Source organism: Castor canadensis, chromosome X (assembly GCF_047511655.1).
Source record: "Castor canadensis chromosome X, mCasCan1.hap1v2, whole genome shotgun sequence".
In the NCBI taxonomy this organism is placed as follows: Eukaryota; Metazoa; Chordata; class Mammalia; order Rodentia; family Castoridae; genus Castor; species Castor canadensis.
The window spans coordinates 11760636-11782915 of NC_133405.1; the positions used below are offsets into that span (position 1 = coordinate 11760636).

The 22280-nt window shown below is 34.5% G+C and overlaps 1 pseudogene; it reads left to right on the forward strand.

Annotated features, from left to right (window-relative positions):
• The first annotated feature begins 665 nt into the window (after positions 1 to 665).
• Positions 666 to 1594, forward strand: LOC109675419 (melanoma-associated antigen 11-like; annotated as a pseudogene).
• The last annotated feature ends 20686 nt before the right edge of the window (positions 1595 to 22280 follow it).

The following is a 22280-nucleotide window of genomic DNA, read 5'->3' on the forward strand; positions in this document are numbered from 1 at the left end:
TTTATTCTTAAGAAGGTGGACTCTTGTTCTGAGAGTGTGCATCAGGCCAGTAGAAGGCTGGGGAACAAGCCTTGCCTGGAGAAAGTTGGGCGCCCAGGGTAAGTACAGGAAAAACATCTACTCTAGAACATTGGTGACTTCACAGAATCCACCACACCCCTGCTGTCAGGCCTAGGAGTTCAGTGTTGTCTTATATTGTGCATACTAAGGGAGGGCTGCCTCAGTGTCCCTTCATGGGGCAAAATATGAAGGTCTTGCTCTGAGGAAGTATCTGTAGGTTACAGAGCAATAAGGTTCAGGCAGGGTCAAGAACCAAGGTGAGTTGCATACCCTTAATGTGTACTAAAGATCTCACATACCCCAGAACACAGGGGAACCCACGTTGTCCTGCTACCATGGTCTAATGGCAGCTCCAGAACCTCATGCTTTCTGAGTAACTATCTTAAATCCTTCCTCAAGGAAAAGAACCACCAGAAAGACAGTAACTCTGGATGGCCCTAGAGCAGCACCCAAAGAGAAGATCAGTAATAGACCCTTGTGACAGCCACCAAGAATGCAGTTCCCAGCTGAGGCCACTCACATTCTCGCTTTCTCCCTCAGGCCTATGAGTCCTGATCACTGAGTTCCTGCCCACCCTCTTGCTTGGTGTCCTTAGGAAAATCATGATGCCTCATAGTCAGATGAGCCAGCACTTCAAGTTTCAAGGAAGCCCTCAGGCCAGGGATGGCCCAGGTCTGGTGAGTGTGCTGGTTCCTCTGTCTGAGGAGAAAGAGGCCACTGCTGACTCCTCCTTTACTCTGAATCAAGCCACCCCAAGGAAGGTGCCTGCTGCTGGGACACCAGGTTATCTCCTATCCAGAAAGCCCCTTCTTCTCCCACAGCCATGGTTTCTACTCCACAGCACCAGTTGTCAAGGATCCAGAAGACAAGGTCTGTTCCCTTCACACAACCTGGTAGGCCCCATGTCCTTCCTGCAAGATGCACAATCCTTGGTGCTCTTCAAGTATCAAATAAAGGAGCCAACAACACAGGCAGAAATGCTGAATCTTGTAGTAAGAAGTCACCAGGATTACTTCCCTGCAATCTTCGACAGAGCCTCTGAGTATATACAACTGGTCCTTGGCATTGATGTGAAGAAGGTGGACCCTACTGACCACTCTTATATCCTTGTTCCTGTGGTGGGGCTCACATATGATGGGATGCTGAGTGACACCCAGGGTTGCCCAATACAGGCCTTCTAATAATTGTTCTGGGTGTCATCTTCATGGAGGGCAATACTGCCACTGAAGAGGTAATCTGGGAGGCACTGAGTGTGATGGAGGTGTGTGCTGGGAGGGAGCACTACATCTATGGGAATCCCAGGAAGCTGGTCCCTGAAGTTTTTGTTCAGGAAGAGCACCTGGAGTACCGTCAGGTGCCTAACAGTTATCCTGTTTGTGGTGAGATCCTGTGGGACCTAAGGACCCATGGTGAAACTAGCAAGATGAAAGTCCTGGAACACTGGGCCCTGTTCAGTGAGGGTGATCCCAGGTCCTTCCCATCTGTGTATGAAGAGGCTTTGAGAGATGTGGAAGAGGGGGCAAATGAAGCATAGTCAGGGCCACTGGGAGAAGGATAAATGATATTCCATGGCCAGGAAACACTCAAGGGTCATATCCAGTAGTTTCTTCTGCCCCATGTGAAATAAGTCCCTTTGTTTGTTTTGTATTTATAAAAAGAATTAGTACATGATAAAAGCGAGAGCACACAAGGGAGGGGTGAGGATAGGTAAGACACCTAAAAACTTAGCTAGCATTTGTTGCCCTTAATGCAGAGAAACTAAAGCAGATACCTTAAAAGCAACTAGGCCAATAGGAAAAGGGGACCAGGAACTAGAGAAAAGGTTGGATCAAAAAGAATTAACCTAGAAGGTAACACCCACGCACAGGAAATTAATGTGAGTAAACTCCCTGTATAGCTATCCTTATCTCAACCAGCAAAAACACTTGTTCTTTCCTATTATTGCTTATACTCTCTCTTCAACAAAACTAGAGATAAGGGCAAAATAGTTTCTGCTGGGTATTTAGGGGGTGGGGGAGAGAGGGGGGATGGAGTGGGTGGTAAGGGAGGGGGTGGGGGCAGGGGGGAGAAATGACCCAAGCCTTGTATGTACATAATAATAAAACAATAAAAAAATAAAAAGAATTCAACGTTCTGAGTAGTGGAGCACCTGATAGGTTGAGGAGAACATGTGCATGCTGTTTTGTTTTCCTATTCTATTTGGTTGATTTCAAAGAACCTTTGATTTGTTGGAATTTTGCAAATGTCCTTCTCAACTGAAAGTTTATTTGGCTTCAGAATGGAAGTATATGAGTGTCAGTAGTCACACATTTATTGCTGTTAATGTATTTTAGGAGTGAGTCTTGCTAATTGTTCAACCAATTGGGAAACCCATGTTATTCTGTGACCTGGAACATGATAACCTGGCAGTGGTGTAGATATTTCAGTAAAACAGATGATATAAATAAATAGAGAAATCAAAAATTAATGCTTTACTTCCGGTATTCTTTTGTCTTCCATGTCTCTTTAAAATTTGTATATGTTTTATATGTCTTCCATGTCTCATTAGAATTTGTGTATGTTTTATGTGTTGACCTGAATTTACTTGGCTACTTGAGAATGTAGATAAAATTACACCAGTAAGTAAGTTTCCCAGTTTGCTGTTTGTTTTATTTTTCAAACGTGCATTGAGCATTTTAGTCAACTTTTTTAGACATGTGTTTAGAGTTCATTTTCGTTTGGACATGATAATCAGTGAATAATTAGGAATAGCATATTAAAGCATTTAGTTTCTCACAATAAAGCATTATGGAAAAATTCAAATTTTTTTGAGGCTTCTAATCTAAATGCTTAAAAATATACAGAATACACAAGCCCCTGTTCCCACCATACACATATATTGTACCAATCCTAGACTCGCGGCCTTAGTTTCCCTGCAAAGCTGTGGTTAGATCTTTAGCTAGTGAAGCATCTCCTTTTGTTAATCTGTAAGACTTTGGAGCTGGCAGCTCAAGGAATCTCACCACAGGGGATTTGCACTAAACTAGTTTGTTAACTGTGTGCTGCCTCTCAGTTTTCTGAACTTGGTAATGTATTCAGGTGTTGCCTGTATAGCAGAAGAATTCCTTAGGAACAATGCTTTCCCTTTGGAAACAGATAGTGCAAAGTGAAAAATATAGTCACATTTTGTACTAATATCATCAGCCTGTGGAATGAGATCAGCATATAGCCAGATTCTGTTCAAATACAGATGACAAGAAGCTCTGCAGTTTGTTAATTCCTCATTCCTCTTCTCATTTCTTGGTAATTTATTTCTCCATTTAAATTCTTCTAGCTTGTCTTTATCTAAACCGGTTCAGTCTCTAAGCAAATGCATATTTATTGTGGAGTGTATTTGGTGTGTCAGATCAATGCCTTATGTTTTAAAACTTAACAAAAATGTAGGTAAATTGAATCATCTCTCCCAAGGAGTAGAACACAGAATAGGGAACTTGAGAATGTATTTATACTTGTGATTTAGATTTACCTTTGCTCTTCGAAATTCATGGTTTAATACCCATTATTTGTAAAGGATCCAAGGAACTACATAATAAATGAGATTTAATGTGTACTAGAATTTGTCAATTTGGGGGAAAACATTTCACAGAATCATGGAATATTAACACTAGTAGAGAGTTCAGAATGCATAAAATCCAACCATCTCATTTTATTTTTGAGGAAAGTGAAATGCCTAATATGGAAGAGAATTGGTCAAGATTGTGTAGCAAGCTAGTAACTGAACTGAACAAAGATTGACTCTTGGAACATTAGCATTGCCTAAAGACCCTGAATTGATTACGTATGGTGAGCTTATTATGCATAATGATGGTATAAAATACTTGTAAAGTACTTTTTATGGTTTGGGCACTTCTAAGCTTCGCACAAATTAACACACTTTGTCTTCACCACAGTCCCATAAAAAATAGGCATTTGAGTCACAGGAAGAAGTAGAGGAACACAGAGGTTATATGTTTTGATCAAAGTGATGCAGACAGAAATAGCAAATTCAGACATTCAACTTAGGCATTCCCTGTCCACAATCTGGAGTCAATTAGTGAAAAAGCCCTGTACAATTGGGAATAAGTAAGCAGTGGCAAATGTGCAGATAACGTAATCTGTAGAGAAAAAGGAGCAAAGCTTATATGGAAAGAGATGCAGAGAACAAATGTCAAGTGGCCTTAGGGTAAAAATATGGTACGAAGAAGAGGAATTAGGAACATGCAGAAACATAAAAAGGAAGGTAAATATAGCCTAATAATTAACTATTTTCTATGAACTCTAACTTTTTTTCTTCATTTATTTCTGAGAGATTTCCCTGTGTCCTCAAAATAAATATGATTTTCCCTTGATCAAGTTGGGGTGAATTTCTGTTACTAATTCCTTGCAGCTGAAAAATCCTTCAGCTAAATAGGCATTGTCTACTTTTTCACACTGAGGACACTTTTATTTGTTTTCTAATTATAATGAAATACTTGAGGCTTAGTACTTTTAGAAACTAACAGGGTTTATTTAGCTGTGCAGTTTCAAGGGCATATCACATACACAGACTGACTTGAATTAGTGTTTCATTCCCACAGCTCATGTAGGCATTGCCACATGAAAGGCTCTCTGCAAGGGCCCTGACCTGCATGAAACTTTTACCTAGTTTCCTAGGCTTTTTTTTGAATTCTCCATAATCCTATAGCAATTTCATTCTGCATATCTACAAATCCAGCAGCACCTGGGTGCTCCTAACATCTACCTCCAGCAAAAATGGTATCTAGTCTTGATTAAACTATGGCTGTAGCCACAGAGTAGCCACAGAAAACAAGAAACAGTATTTCAATATGTTCCTGTGTACTGAGCCTGAGAAGGGTGACCTGTGACTTTTCTCTGAAGCAATTTTGCCTGAGAAGACCTCGGCACCTATGATAGGAGAGAGTCTCATGGATTTCTAAGACGTTTTCTGGGTCTGTATTCATGGTATTGGCAATAAACATACTGGTTAATCCTTTTAGTAAGTGGTAGTTTGGCCATAACCTTACAAGTTTTTCTTTTGCTCCTTCCCTAATCAGTGTTTGTAGTTTGTAAAACATTGTATTCATTTTTTTTGGTTTTGAATCATGCTAAAAGCAATCAAACTACCTACATAGTCCCTGCTATAATTTGTTTAGAAATTTTTTCTGGCATTTAAGAAAAAATCATTCTTAAATTTGGTCTTCCATTAAGTTCTAGGTCAAGTAGACAGTTCAATCAAGTTATTAGCAACTGTGTTACATGGTGGCCTTTATTCCAATTTTCAGTGGTATTCTCATTTCCATTTTAGACTATTCCCCTACTCTGTCTTGTTTCCCTTCCAGCATCACCTGTAATGTTATGCATACTACTTTCTAGGATTTGTTTTATGTGCTCCTTAAAATCTCACATACTCTGTCCATCACCCTGTCCCAAATCACTTCCACATTTTCAGGTCTTTGTTATAAGTAACAGTCTCATTTCTCAATATCAACTTACTGTATTAATTGACCATGTAAGTTATATGGTATAAAAGTTTATTTTTTCACAATTCTAGCTAAAGTTTTGTGTTCACATCTGATGATGCCTTCTTACTGACAGAGTCCAGAGCAACATAGAATATAGAGTGTCACTTGGCAAGTAACAAGGAATGCACATGTATGTCTTCTTGTCTCTGTCCCTCTTCTTTATAGTCACAAGGCTCCATGATGACCTCATCCCTGAATCATTTTCTAAAAACCCAACCTCAGAACACCATAGTTAGATTTATTAATCCAACCTTTTAATAACCCATAATGAAGATTAAACCTCAACATGAAGGGATAAGCTATATTCAAACCATAGAAAACAATTTCTCTATATCTTTGAGAGGGAAATGAGCAGAAACCATGCCACTCATATTTTTTTTAATTGGCATTAACTTAATAGTAAGGAGGGATTTCATTGTGTTGTTTCCATATGTATATACAATGTACTTTGATCAAATTCATTCCTTCTATTACTCTTTCTTAACCTCCTTCCTCCACCCATACTTTAATATTTTCTAGTGGGTTTTATTACACGATTTTCATACATGTATATTATGTACCACAATCATATTCACCCTTTGTGGCCCTGTATTTTACCCCTTCTCCCCTTTGGTTACCCCTAAATAAGTTTCCATTTTATAATAATTTAATTATTTTTAGGTCCAGATTATTCATATTAACCAGAACATGTGGCATTTGGCTTTTTGAGCTTGGCTTATCTTGTTCAACAAGATAATCTCTAGTTCTATGCTTTTCCCTGCAAATGACATAATTTCATCCCTGTTTATGTCTGTATAACACTCCATGTATATTTATACCACTTTTTTAATTCATTCACAGGTTCTTGGGCATGTAGATCAACTCCATACCTTGATTATAATAAATAGTGTTGAAATAAACATAAATGGGCAGATATCTCTGTTGTATGCTGATCTAAATTCTGTTAGATGTATGCCAAGCTGTGAGATAGCAGGATTATATGGTAGTTCCATTTTTAGTTTCTTGAGGAACTTCCATATACTGATTTTCATAGTAGCTGCACTCTGCTACATTCCCACCAACAGTACACAAGAGTCCCCCCATATCCTCACTAGCATGTGTTGATTTTTTTATTATAGCTTCTTTTCTTTACTAGATTGAAATTCTTGTGCTCCATTCTGTCCTCCCTCTGTTTCACTCCCACATCTGTTGTATTCACACTTGGAGGGCACAGCTCATGAATTAGAAGCCTCATATTTATATTAGCACACTTGTTCTAGAACTTAACATAGCATCTCTCAACTGCCTTTCTTATTGTTCATCCTTACTATCGACTATTCCAAATCTTTATATCTCCCCTTCCTTTTGTCCTATCTCAATGTTTCTAAGGACTTAAATAAAACTAAGAAAAGGACCACTTAAGGAAAGAAATACCTTTTCTAGCAATACATCAGGATCAGTGCCATCACATTTTCTTGTGAAACATCTGCTACAGATTGAATGTTTGTGTCTTCTAAGTATTCATATGTGATAATTCTAAGTCCCAATGTGATAGGTTTTTGAGATGGGGACTTTGGAAAGTGATTGCATTGTGAGACAGAGCTTTTAGGAATATATCAATGTCTTTCTAAAATTAGCCACAAAGAACTCCCTCTCCCCATTGACTATGTGACAACTGAGAAGATGCCCATCTATGAATCAGAAAGAGGAACCTCAACAGATACCAAATTGGTTAGTAAGTCTATGATTTCCCAATCTCCAGAACTGTGAGAAATAAGTTTCTGTTGTTATAAACAACCTAGACTATGGTAATTTATGTCACCCCAAATACACTAAGAAAGGTCTCATGTTAATACCTGTATATGTAGACAGCAACTTAGAATTCCTAAAGAAGTTTCACATAAGCCCTTTTAGTAGATACTGATAATAGATTAATAATGTGTTAGGACAGGTAACATTTTTCCATTTTACTATTGAAAAAGTCCATAGTTTTATCTTCTTAATTGTAAGCACTTTTTGAGAAAAGGCTGTTTATTTTCTTTTTACTAATTTTTACAATCCTCAAAGTGACCAGAAGATACTGAGCATTTTATGATTAAAAATGGAGTGAAAATAAGTGAATAAAACAAATGAGCAGAGAAAGAATAAATTAATGGGGTTATTAAGTGGTTTGTCCATATTTCTTGCTATTATAATACCAAAGTAACACCAATTCTAGCACCAAGGTGTCTGAGTTCTGGTATAAGCCTTTTTCCATTAGTCACCCTGCCAACACTCAGCATGAAACTTATTTACACGTCTAAGAAGTATGAACTTTTAATACTGTCTTTGCTCCAATAATTGGAAAGGACTGTCTCCTACCTGATATTTCAAGAGTATGTTTCTCAATCCTACATTTATTATATGGCAAATCTGCAGATAGAAATTAAAAAGATATATAAGATCACAGAAGAGTCATGAATAAAAAAATTAACATTTTAAAAGCAAACAAACCAGAATTTATACATCTACATGAGATCTATCCTTCCAAGTAGTCCCCTTGGGAGAATACACAAATAGTCCAATGATGGTGTCATTGCTCAAAATGTATTTGGAAGGCTCCTATGGGAATGACTTCTAAACTAGATTGGAGAAACCACATGAGAAATTCTATTCATTTATATTAATTTTATTATCTTTTTATTTGATATAAAACAAATCCATCTAGGTATACCACCCTACAGAATGCCAAACAAAAATTCTAATTTGGCATAACTTATTAAAAGTACACCATGAATTTCCTTTTAATAAAACATAGAGTACAAAATGAATAAATATCTTCCATAGGTGATAACCATTATAAGAACTACCCCAACTTTGAAAATAGAAGTATTTCAGAAGGAAGTTTAAAATTTGTATCCTTTTAAATTTGTTGTGATTCCTAACACCTCAGCTATGTCACAAGAAAACCAGAATACAGGTTTGAGAGACTTGTATATCCTTCAGTATGGCCTCACAGAAATTGCATAGTTCTGCAGTGCCTTTTCAATCTATGGATTGTTTTGACTGCTGTTTCATTATATAGATGAAAATAGTTAAATGAAGCATCAAGAATTTTAATTTTGATCATACTTTTTGAAATGCACTTTAGTGATATCTATATTAGAAGGAGATTTAGAAGTGTATTTTTTATATATTTTGTTTATTTTCTAATCTGTTCATTTTCCATGTTGTTTCTGGAATTCTAATAAATTTAAAATACAGAGTTAATCTGTAATATTAAGTTGGTCAAACGACAGCTAGAAAGAAGAAATATTTTAAAAATCTGGACTAGGTAAATATATTGAGAGAGAATGAAGACAAGGGATTGGCTAGAGTGAGGGGATGGCAGCTATAGGAAAGTTAGGGAGAGGACAAATAAAGAATGAGTATTAATGGTATAGTGATTCTTTTCTGTGCAATGAAAATGTTCTAAAATTGTAATGGTTGCACTACTATGAAAAATAAATCATCAGATTATATACTTTCAATGACTGAATGATATGATATCTGAATTATATATTAATGAAATTGTTTTTCATAAAAGAAATTCAAGCAGTGAATATCTGCATGTTAAATATGTAAGCAACTAATTGAAATATGATCCTTCAGGGGCAGCTGTTTAGAGTAGAAAGAGTACATTTAAAACTAAGTTGGTTGACTATGATATGCTTACTTACAGTGAAACATAGAGTCAATAACTTACCTTTACTAAGTCTGTTTCTTAATTTATACAATGAAAATTATAATATTTATCTGACATTTTGTTTGTGAGGATATTATGAGATTAGCATGATGGATAGAACATAATATGTGGTCCTCAAAAAGCAGCTGCTTTTGTTTTCTTTATTATTGTTTAAATCACTGTCTTAGCCAGGATATACAGAAAAAAGGAACAGCACTCCCCCAACTCAGTGGTTCAAGACACATGCAATTCTGATACCACACTCCAATAGACAGTTCCATTGAGTGTCTTGGAGATCTAAGTTATTTACATTCATTCTGTGCTATTCCTAGCATTGAGCACTTTGATTCCATCTTGCCCAGAGTCCAGAGAAAAGCTTAGGGAAGATACTTGTATTCTTATCTGCACCACAGAAGATGTCCCACATCACCTCTGCCAACATTTTTATAAACCACAGAACTCAATCACAAGGCTCCCAATAAACTACATGGCAGACTGAGTTATGTTTTCTTTCTGAATGATCAAGAAGAGGCAATGCTGGCCTTAAAACAGCATGTGCTTTGTCACAGACAATTTCTTTATGTTCACATAAAATAAATCTCTCCCCAACTCATTCAGTGGCTTTGTTGTATAATTTCAATTGACTATCTTTTCTGATATCCTTTCTGCATTGGATTGAGTGATAATTGTGTCATCTGGAGTAAACATTAAGCTGAAGTTTCACAACTGTGTTTCTCTTATGAATTTTTTTTTTACTTATTAAACTAATTTTGTCTATAACTGAAGTGATCTTGCTTTGTAGGGCCTCTCTAAGAATACCTTTCAAATTTTCAGCTCAAATGAATGAAGCTTCACAAACTGGAAGCACCCCATTTGTTTCTGCAGCTGCCCAGTGTTGGTAACATACAGTGATGTATGAATATGCCTACTGGACAGCCAAACCCATGCTGCTAGGGCTGGTATGCTGGCTTCAGTACAGGTGACAGATTCATTTGGATCTCTTTGTGTTCCAATTAGAGCTCCTACTTCCAAGACAAAGTTTCAAAAAACATCAACAGCATTTCTATGTAGAAATAATAACCAGTCGGTCTGTAATAATGAGAAAGAATCCTTGCCACAGTGTTGCTTTGTTTTCTGCTATAGCAACAGCTGGTATCAGAGAATAATTCATAGATAATTAAATACAACCATTTTTGTTGAAAGAAACAGTTTATCAAGAACTTCCACCAAAATGTAAATCCTCCCAAATTAGTAATCACTATAAAAATACTGTGTGCAAATGGAAGCTGAAGCTTTGAATTTGACTATGCATACAAAAATTATGGGAAATGACGCCCAATGTATTCAAATATAAGTGCAGTATTCAAAAGGACTACCTCAAGCATATTATTTCTTTGAGGAATCACTTTTTAAAAGTCACTATTTGCACACCATTATGTGTATATACCTATATCAATTATACATACAAGAATTATTCAACTCAATCATTCTCTCAGGTTTGCCATTCTGATAAACCAGCTAATCAACAAATGATATCTGAATGTTGTTCTGATACTGTTGTGATATGTTGAGAGATATATAACAGAAAATATTATGAATTTTATGCTAAGGTAATTCATGTCTGTATCTTACATAGCTCTTCATTCAGGTCACTTTTCCCAATCTCTACAACGATTTTATGAGCTACCATCATTGATTTTGTTTGTTTGTTTTTCTGAACATCAACAACAACTGTATGACTCAGGTTCACTTAGGCCAGCCCTAGCCCATTCATTATAAGATGAACAAAAAGTAATCCATATTATGTCACCCCTCTTATTAAAATCCTCCAAAAGGTCAGGTACAGTGGCTCATACCTATAATTCTAGATACTTTGGGGATAGAGATTATAAGGATCATGATTTGAGGCCAGCCTAGGCAAAAGATTAGCAAGAACAGATCACAAGCAATAACCCAGATATGGTGGCATATACTTTTGGTCACAGCTATATGGAAAGCCATAGCTAGGAGGATCACAGTCTGAGGACAGCCACAGACAAAAACACTAGATCCTATCTGAAAAATAACTAAAGCATAAAGGGCTTTGACTTAAGTGGTAGAACACCTGCTTAGCAAGCTTGAGGCCCTGGGTTCAAACCATAGTACCAGAAAAAATAATTCACTGGCAGAGTTTCCTAATATTTATAATTTATCTGAATTCCTCATCATGATCTAAAAAATTCTGAAGAATCTGCCTATCTCTGGTCTTCCCAACATTACATACTACTTGGACAAAGCCACAAGGTACAAATATAGTTTGACTGTAAAAGAATATGATCAGTTAACTTAACAAGCATATATTAGAAGGTATTCATCCAAGTATGTGTTCTGTCTCTGTGAGAAATCCTCTTTGAAAGCTTCACATCTGTTTAATCTATTTTGATTTTCCCCAGAACCTTTCTAGAGCTGATACTGTAGCCATGTAAGAGTTAAGTTTTTGTTGTTTTAGAATATCACATTATTTTGATTCCTGAAATATTATTAATTAGCTTATCCATAGAAACAAAGCTCAAATATATTTTGGCTACATTCCTAGTTAAGAATGACATATGCCTAACATGGAGACTATTGAATTGAATGTAAGTTAATTTTTAAAAGGAATTCCATAAACGGTACACGCACTTCCAACATTGATGAAGGAAGTCTGATTTTGTGCTTTGAAGAGGTAATATCTCACATGTGCACATAATTGCTCATTTTGTTGACAATCATTCTGGGTTTTTGTTATTGCCAGCCTCTTATGTTACCTTTAATTTTGACTCCTGTATGAATTTAGGGATAAAATATAAAAAAGGGATAGGGTCACAATTATTCCTTCCCAGTATCATCCTGTAGACATCCACAGGCATTCACTATGGCAATCAGTGTCAAACTACAAATCTGAAGACTGCAGATAGAACAGGAAATCTGGGTTTCTATGCTGTTGTCAAACCAGTGTCTATATACTATTCAAGTAGGGAGGAAAGTGAGCAATGAGAAAATCAGAGTGCAATATCTTTCTAAAAGGCACTTTTAAGATCACAGAGAAAACACAACCCCTGTTCACTAAGTCCTAAAAAAAATGTTTTTGTAGTTTTAATGTAGACAACCGTGTGAGAGCTCAGGCTGCTTATCAAAGTCTCCCTGAGGGCATTATTAGGTGGATCATTCGCGGCAGCTCTAATGTCAAGACAAGCAACATGCTATGCACACTTACCAATCTGTCTCTGACAGCTGCCAGACAGTCTTCACAGCATCCTCTGTGTGAATTCTGGTCTGTTAACAAGCTCTTCTACCATCATCTACTTAGCTTTCAGCTCTGCTAGTTTCTCAGTCAGAGTTAACAGTCACACGTATGCCTTGCCTGTTCATTTTGTCACCTTCACCAAAGAATAGCCCAGAAAAGAAAGACACATAGGAAAAGTAGAGGTTTAAGGGTTACTTCCCTAAGTATATATCCTACCATGTCAGAAAGAGTAAGGCTGATCTCTGAGGAAACATCTGCTGGTTTTTACACACTGGGTTTACAAACTTCCCTGAAAAATCAGGGCAGCAATAGGTCGTCAAAAACCGTTAGTCCAACGCTGAGTCATTAGACTCAGCAAGAAAATAAAAAACATAAATTTTTCCCTTGAAAAGAACCTCCAGGAAGCTGAGTAAAATGATTTATGAAATGTCAAAGATTAACTTTGATATTAAAGTATGACAGAGAGCTCTAGCTCAGCTTTCTTTTGAGGAACATCTGTCTTAGTCTGCTCTGTCTGCCATAACAAAACACAATAAAAGAATATGTGATATGTAAAAGAGTGAAACTTGATATTGTGCTGGAGGCACAGTATACCTATTGTATCTCCTGCTGATTGTTTGCAGAATAAATGATAAACTGTGTATCTAAAAAAATCATACTGTAACTTGTGGCTGAAACAATAGAAAATCATTTCCATACATATATTGAGCCTGGAAATCAAAATCAGGGTAATATGAAGGTTGATTTCTGCTGAAACATTGCTCTCTCTCTTGTACACAGCTGTCTTCTCCCTGTATACCAACCTAACCTTCCTATAGTTCATATGGAAGAGAGATAGAGAGAAAGAGAGAGAGAGAGAGAGAGAGAGAGAGAGAGGGGAGGGGGAGGTGGCTCCTCTCCTATAAATATAACAATGATGTTGAATCAGGGCCCCACACTTATGATCACATTTTAGCCATAATCATGTTGATAAAGTCTCTACATTCAAATATAATCACATTGGGAGTTTGGGCTTCAACATTAATTTATTATGGGGGAAGCAGTATCTTTGAGAATTTTGGGGATAAGATATTCTAGGTCATTATTTTGAGCATCAAATTATATGCTTGATTACCTCAGTGAGAACTACCTTATAGGCCTCAGCTATTAATATAAAGGATGAAGAGTAACCTAGTCATAAACAAAGAAGAGAAAAATTCTTATCCTGGAAAAGAGGAGCCTACTATCATTTCTTTATTTATTTGGAAAAGGAAGTAACTATAACCTTAGTTCAGCCAAGGCCATTCAATTTTGCATGATAGATACTGGTATTCCACACTAAAATTGTTTGAAAAAAGGAATCTATTACTTTAAAAAGTAGTTTAAAATCTATAGAACCTTTTTAGGAGATAGCAAAATCTAGCTTGTTTTAACACCTGTCTTTGTAATTAAAGTTCTAGTTACAAAAAAACTATACCTATTAGTTTATGCATCTGTCACTGCTTTGGCTACAAGGGCATAAGTAGGTAATTGTGACAGGGATAACATATGACCCTCAAGCCTAAATATTTACTCTTGATGAAGAAAATTATACTGATTTTCAGATGATCTCCTCTAGAAACCCATATTAGTTCTTGCATTAATTTAAAGGCCCATTTATCAGGTTTAAGAAGGTTCACCTCATTCCACACACTATATCGGATGCTCCTCTAAATTACTTCATTCCTCCAGTTACTTTTGTGTACTCATACTTATCATGCTTTTTTATTGTGCTACACTGTAAATGCACATGTACTTACCTGCTTTTCACATGTAACAATATGTGGCTTGGGTGAGTCATAATGTCAGTCTTATTCTTTATTATATCCTTATCAAGTAGCATAATGTCCAGTATGTAATGTATGCTTGATAAGTATTTCTTGAATTAGTGAATGAGTAGTGTATTGATCATTCAATGCAATAAATATTTATTAAATACTGATTACTTACCAGGCAACTTTTGAATCCATAACGATACACAGTAGTATGAAAAGGAGAAAGAAAGCATTGCTCTCATGGAGTCTACATTGTATTTAGGCAAGCAAATTCCAAACAAGAAGAAAAATGTAGAGATAGATAATATGGTTGAGAATGACAATTGCTAAACAGAAAACAGTAAAGCTAAGAAGGGGCATATGAAGTGTTGATTGTGGGAGCAAGACTATGGAATTAAAACTTTACATAAGGTGATCAGAGAAGACATCAAATAAGAAGGTAAGCAGCTAATAAAGACATGAAGTCTGTCATTATAATATCCAATAATAATTTAAGTAGGAATTGCCCCAGTGATTAGGTAAAAGATGATTCCAAGGAAAGAGAAGTTATTGGAAAATATCCTCCAGGTGGAAAAGATTTTGGAAAATACACAGAATCAAAAGACACCCACAAAGTCAGTAGCTTTATGATCACATAATTCTTTTCTCAAAAAAAGAAAGAATGATAAAGAGACCCAGATATGTCTAGTGTAATTACTTTCAAAGGTAAAGAAAAGAGATCACAGAGAAAATGGTTATAAATATCGAATAAAGGACTAAGTTTTAGCACACCACATCAGAATCAACAAAGTTTCAGCGTACGCTGAACCACTATACAATGACTGTTGCTAATTATTATTTCCTGTTACTTCAAGATTTTATAGAGTTAGTAAAAAAGAGGACACAGAGATAATGGGCTGAAATTGATAAAACAGCAGTTTCTACTAACAGACTATGAACACTAACTTCCCTATACTAACTGATTTAAGGTAATACAAAAGTCTGTTTTAAGAGACAAATAGAGTGCTGGAGGGAGAGGGAAAAACACAGGCACACATTTTTATGATCTGTTATTTGAATAATTTATGTTTTTATTGAAGTGGTTTATGGAGGTACTCTCCATCAATATGTTTCTCTGCCAAGAAAAGGGAGATGGTGCATACACAGTTAAGCACACACTCTGATTGAAAGAGCTGGTAATATACTGTGAAGTGTGTGGGCTCCAGAATCAGCATGCCTAAACTCAAATCTTCGATGTTGACACTTTCTTGGTGAAGTTTGGCGTTTATGTCTCCAGTGTTTGCTCCAATGTAAAATGGGAAAAATAGTATCTAACTCATAATTTCACATATGAACTTAGTAGAGGACCTAGTATGTGATAAGACAAATATCAATGTTTTTAAAGAATTATTGACTATATTAATTTTGAAATGTTTATAAACAACCCAGATGAAAGCAATGATTAGGCAGCAGGGCTCCCCAAAGAGATGTAAGGTAAAGATATAATTAATTGCTTGTGCACATATTTATCACTTCTTGCCATGAGAATGAATGCAGTTGGTTTAAAGGATATGTCTGAGGACATGTCAATATAACTCTTTAATATCTACTTGAGGGACCAGAACCAAGCCTAGAAAATGTACATAATATTTTCATGTATAAAGAGTAGACCATAGAGATGATGTCCTTTGCACAGTTAAAAAATTTTAAGTCCTCCCACATTATTCACCCCATGTAAACACTAATACAATAAAATAAGACTACCCTGATATGCAGTTGTATGTCTTTATGAAAACATCTTGGAATTAGGAATGACTGAGAAGTATTCACTTATTCAGCTTTATTCTTGAGTCACACCATTGTAACAACTAATGTTCATGTCTGGGCTTTTCCTCCTTCACATTAAGGACAAAGATCAACTCCCTTGGTATCCAAATAAGACACCTTCCAAAAACTAGTACAGAAATGGTGATAAAAATTAAAAATGTGTATGTTCTTTTATCTAGTAATTCCACTTGAAAGAATCTACAATAGAGTATTTACAAATACACCAGTTTGTAAAGATGATATTATCAATCCACTATTCATTATGCAAAAGTGTTTAATAACTCCCATTTCTTAAAAATGTAGAAATAAATCATTGAATAGCATATATCTACTAAGTATTGTTTTGAATAATTTTATAGATAGAACACTGTTGAATATAGACATTAAAAAGGATCAAAATTGTCTAAATAGCACAAAACTAGGTAGTTCTGTGTATAAAATTATATTTGCATGTAATCGTGGATGTATATACACACATATATGTGTATTTATATGCATAATAAAAATTAGTAATCATAAACTCTGCTCAGTAAAATCTTTCCAATTTTTCACTTTCCTTTTTATATATTTCCACAAGTAAGAAATGTATCTTTTATATTCTAAATATAAAAATTAGATCTCATATAAAAATAGTGGCCATCTTAAGGATGCTAGTAAATGAGGAAGAGCAAATTGGAAAATACTGACTTTTTGATCAAGTATGTGAGTTAAGAACCTTCCCTCCTGAATTTCCCAATATTCCTTGATTTCGTAGTAGAAAATTATGATTGAAAATGAATTTTTTTGCAAGATGATTACTTCTCTGATTTACAAAGAATCCCTCTAGGAGAGGTCCCGGGGTGAAGTTGCCCTCCTATTCCAGATTGTTGGTAACATCATTATGACTCTAATATTCATATCTTCTGGGAGAATGATAGCATTTTACAGGTGGAATAAAACATTTAAAATTCAAATGTTTTCCAAATTGGAGTCAATTACATAATCTGTAGGCACATACAGTATATAAATATAACAAGTTTGTGTCAATATTAGGAAAAACACAAGTATAAAATAAAAAGAACATCTAATAATTAAATAATAGAATATTTTAAATACCTAGCATTAATCTCTTGACATATAGAAGACACCAGAAAAACATTACTTTTCTGACACCCTATCTCTTTATTTTCCATGTGTGATAAGAGGATCATTTCAATCAACATGAAAATTATTAGCAACTATGCCCCTGAATTTCTTTAATGCAAAACATTCTGTGGATAATCTATCCAACTCAAAGTCTTTAATTTAGTCACTTCTACAAAGTCCTTTTTGCTATAAACTAATATATTCATATTAGTAGATTCTGGGGATTAGGACATGGATATTTTGGGTACTGTTAATTTTGCCTACTTCAAAAAATCCATGTGGTCAAACTTAATATAATAAATTTCCTGAGTCACATCATTGTAACAACTAATGTTCATGTCTGGGCTTTTCTTCCCTCATATTAGAGACAAAGTAGTTTATGATACGGTATTGTACAGGTTTGTAAGAAGGCAGATCACATGTTAAGTGTCCTTACAACAGTAAAACAAACAAACAAATAAAAACCCCAAATAACTAAAATAGAAACAAAACAAAAAGGAATATTATGAAAAATCTTAAAAATATATGAATTCATTTTCCAAAACATTTGGTTCCACGGTAATGAGAAGAACAAGCCTTTCTCTTTTCTGTCTCCAACATGGTCAATTCCAAAGAAACATGTCTTCTTTGTGTAACTGCATTCATGAGACCCCCATCATTAGAGGAAAATGTAGTTTTACTTAAGGAACACCAAAAGGAATGTGCAGACTGACCTGAGGTTCAGTATGGATGGGCAGTGTCCTGTAGTTAGAGAGATATTACATACAGAAGTGACAGACTTTTCAGTAAAATAATTTATAGATGTATGAATGAAGAAAATCTAAAATTAAAAGCCATACACACAAATAATTGAATTAATCTTAATATTAAATTCAGGAAGAATGAGAATATCTCCTTACTTTAAGTCTATTTAGTCAAACAATTGGATATCTATCTGAAAATCTAGATTTATGACCTGTATATAGACCTGGGTATCATCTGGGGTAGTGCAAGGGTGATTCTCTCATGTTTCTCTTTAAAGTCATTCTTAGGTATTTGAAATTTTGTTATTACTAAAACAATAATATTTAGTTTGTTCTTCTTGATATCCAGTAAAACTACTAGTGGATATTCCTGATATGCAGTAAAAGAGCTTCTCATGTTCTGTGAAGTATTAGAAATAGAAGAACAGTAACTTAAAAAATTGATCAAATGGTTATTTTTTCTAATATATACTTTTCACATATTATTGCAATGAGAGTTTCCAAAATAATGATAAAGTCATAATGGCAACATTTTCTTATCATTGATTATAACCAGAATGGCTCTGGCAAACTGTTCAGTATATTAGCTGTAGATTTTAGTTTTATAACAAATATTGTTACTAATGTATTAAAAGGTATAAAATGAAAGTTACATTTTACAAAATGTTTTTAATGATCCTGTGCTTTTTCTCCTTATTAACTCATACTAATGTAGTTTCAGCTATTAACTAACTCCTGCATGCATAGCATGCATACATTAAATTCTATTTAATAATGTTATCATTAATTGAAATCCACTACCAATGTCATCCTGACGTCTGTCAAAATTTAAAATGTGGTTGAGTATGTACATGTATGAGCTATCTTGGATTTTGTTTGCTTTCAGAGTTATGAGAAATTTTATTTAGTGACAGCTTTATTGTCACCAAGCTCACATCACATTCAACTCACACATTTAAAATGTACAATTCAGTGGCACTGAGTATATGCACAGAATTGTGCAGTTATCAGTACTATATAATTTTAGAAAATTTTTGCCTTGAATGTATAAAAAACCTAAATAAAGAAAGAAAGAAAGAAAGAAAAGAAAAAAAAAAGAAAATTTTTGCCACTCCACAATGGAATCTTATATTTCATTTCTATAATTTTATAGTTTGAAATAACATTACAGATGCAAATTAACAAAATGAATCTCCTTATAACTATTAATCAGTTTTCACAAATGTTAACAATTTATTTATCTAAAGTACATTTATGAAAAACGGTACACAAACACTGAAAAATACTGTTATCTAGAGACATATTTCAAATTTACTCAATTGTTTTATCAATGTGCTTTTGCTAGTCTATGATTCAGTACCCGATTTCATACTGCATATAGTTGTAGTATCTCCTTAATTTCTTCCATCTACATCTGTTCCTCCAATGTTCCTTTATCTTTCATGAGCTTTACTATGGAATGAATATATATGTTACCCGAATTCATATTTTGAGGGCCTAACCACAAATATGATAGTATATGGAAGAGGTACCTTTGGAAGACAATTCAGCTTAGATGAAATCATGAGGATGATCACAGTATTACGGAATTAGTGGCCTTAGTAGAACAGGACGAAAGATGAAGAAAACAGATCTTTCTCTCTCTCTCTCTCTCTCTGTCTCTCTCTCTCTGTCTGTCTCTTTCTCTCTCTCCTTTTGTCATGTAAAGATATAACATGAAAGTATCCATCTGCAAACAGATTGAAAGCCCTCACAAGACACAAAATATATTGACATCTGAATCTTAGATATAACAGCATACAGAACTAAAAAATAAGTGGCATTTAAACCATCCAGTTTGTTATGGTTTGACTGTCAAATGTACCCCACAGAGTCATTTATTGAATGATTAAATGCTTGCTCTTCAACTGGTGGTGCTCTTTTGGGAGGTTGTGGAAACTTTAAGAAGTGGGACATATTTGGAGGTAGTAGGTCTCAGCAGGGGTTCCTTTGAGGCTTATACGTCTTTCTCATCTTCTCTTCTTCCAGAGGTGAGTAGCCTCTGCCACATTCTCTTGTCACTATAATGCTTTGCATTACCACGGCACCAGAATCAAGGAAACAAGGATTATAGATAGAAACATGAACTAAAATGAAATTTAGCTAAAATTTAGCTTATTTTATCTCAAAGGATTCTTGTCATAGACTTTAGTTTTGATGCTTTTTGGATAGGACAGCAGAAGCACAGGCAACAAAAGGGAAAATAAATAGGATTCCATCCAACTAAAAAGCTTTACACAGTAAAGGAAACAATACACAAAATGAAGAAGCAATCTACAGACTGAAAAAAAATATGTGTGCACCACATATCCATTGAGGAGTTAGTACCAAAAGACTACAAGGGATTCAAATGATTAATTTACAAGAAAAATGAAATTTTCTTGAGCTAAAATGAAATTTTCACACCTTAAATTGTTTATGTCAGGTATTTTGTCACAGAGACACAAAGTCTGACTAACATATTGTCATTTTTTATAGTGTCAAAGACAATCTTTGAAAGTTATCTTGTTGACTATACCTACTTTGGGTTTGTTTGGTTGTTCTTCATGAATAAACTCAGTTTATGCATTTTCATGAGGTATAGCCCAAAAAATGTTCTGTCCTTTTCCATGTTTCATATAAAAGCATACATGATATCAATATGTCTTATTAGTTATGATGTTTGTCTTGATTATTGGTTAAAGTGGTGTCTATACTTTAAGGCAGAATTATATTCCATTGTATTTATGTATACATATATACATCACATTTTCTTTACTCATTCATTAATGGACATGTAAGTTTAATTCTATATCTTTATTATGAATATGGGAGTGCAGCAGTTTTTTAGGGATACTGATTTCTTTTATTTCTATATACACACAGAAATTAGATGGCTGAAACATATGGTAATTTTACTTTTAATTTTTTTTGGAACTTCCATATTATTTTTCATGAAGGCTGTAATAATTTGTGTTCCCACCAGTAGTTTATTTTTCTCAACATCTTTGTCAACACTTGTTGACAACATCTTTTGTCTATTGAGCAATACCAATTCTAAGAGATGTAAAATAATAGCCCCTGATTTTAATTTCAATGTCCCTGATGATTAATGAGGTTGAGCATTGTTTTGTATCTGTATTATCTTCTTTTGAGAAATGTCTACTCAATCCTTTGTCATTATTGGAATCAGTTTGTTTGTTTTCTTGTAATTTAATCATTTGAATCCCTTATAGTCTTTTGGCATTAACTCCTCAATGGATGTGTGGAGCACACATATTTTTTTTTCAATCTGTAGATTGCTTCTTCATTTTGTGTATTGTTTCCTTTACTGTATACAAGCATTTTAGTTGGATGGAATCCTATTTGTCTATTTTCCCTTTTGTTGCCTGTACTTCTGTCCTATCCAAAAAGTGTCTATACTAAGGTCTATGACCTTAGTATAGAATTTTTCCTATATTTTCTTGTAGTATTTACCATATGAAAAGGATACCATGAAAGAAACTAATTTATAATAGTATTGAAAATATAATAAATCCATACAAATTTAACAAAAGATGGAAAACATTAATGAGAGAAATTGTGTAAGTTATAAATTGTGTAAGTTATAAATAAAAAGATATTCTGTAAGCATAGTTTGGAAGAATTAATATTTTTCCAAATGTCCATGCTACCCAATGCTTTCTACTATATTCACTGCAATCCTTTCAAATTTCCAATAGTATTTTTCACAGAAATATACAAAAGCCCACATAAAATTTTTATGGAACTATAAAAGTCTCTAGAAATTCAAAGGAATCTTGAGTAAAAAGAACAAAGTTGGAGACATCACACTACCTGATTTCAAAATCTACTACAAAGCCATAGTAATCAACATAAAGTAGTACTGTCACAAAACCATATACATAGAACATTGGAACAGAACAGATATCCAAATATGTGTATTGAGGAAAGGACAGTCCTTCAAAAATGATGTTGGGGATATCTACATTGGAACAGTTCACATCATGTTCACAAATCAACTCAAAAGTTTAGACATAAGATATGAAATTACTAAACTATTAGGGTTTGGTAAATGTTTATGTTTAAAAGTTTTGAGGAACCTTTTGCTAAAATTTCTGAACCATATTGTACTTTTATCAGCAATGTATGCACTTCAGGTTTTCCATCTCTGGTTAATATTTGACATTGACCCTCTTAAATTTAGACTTGTAAAAGTTTGTAAAAATGGTAAAAATTTTAGATTTA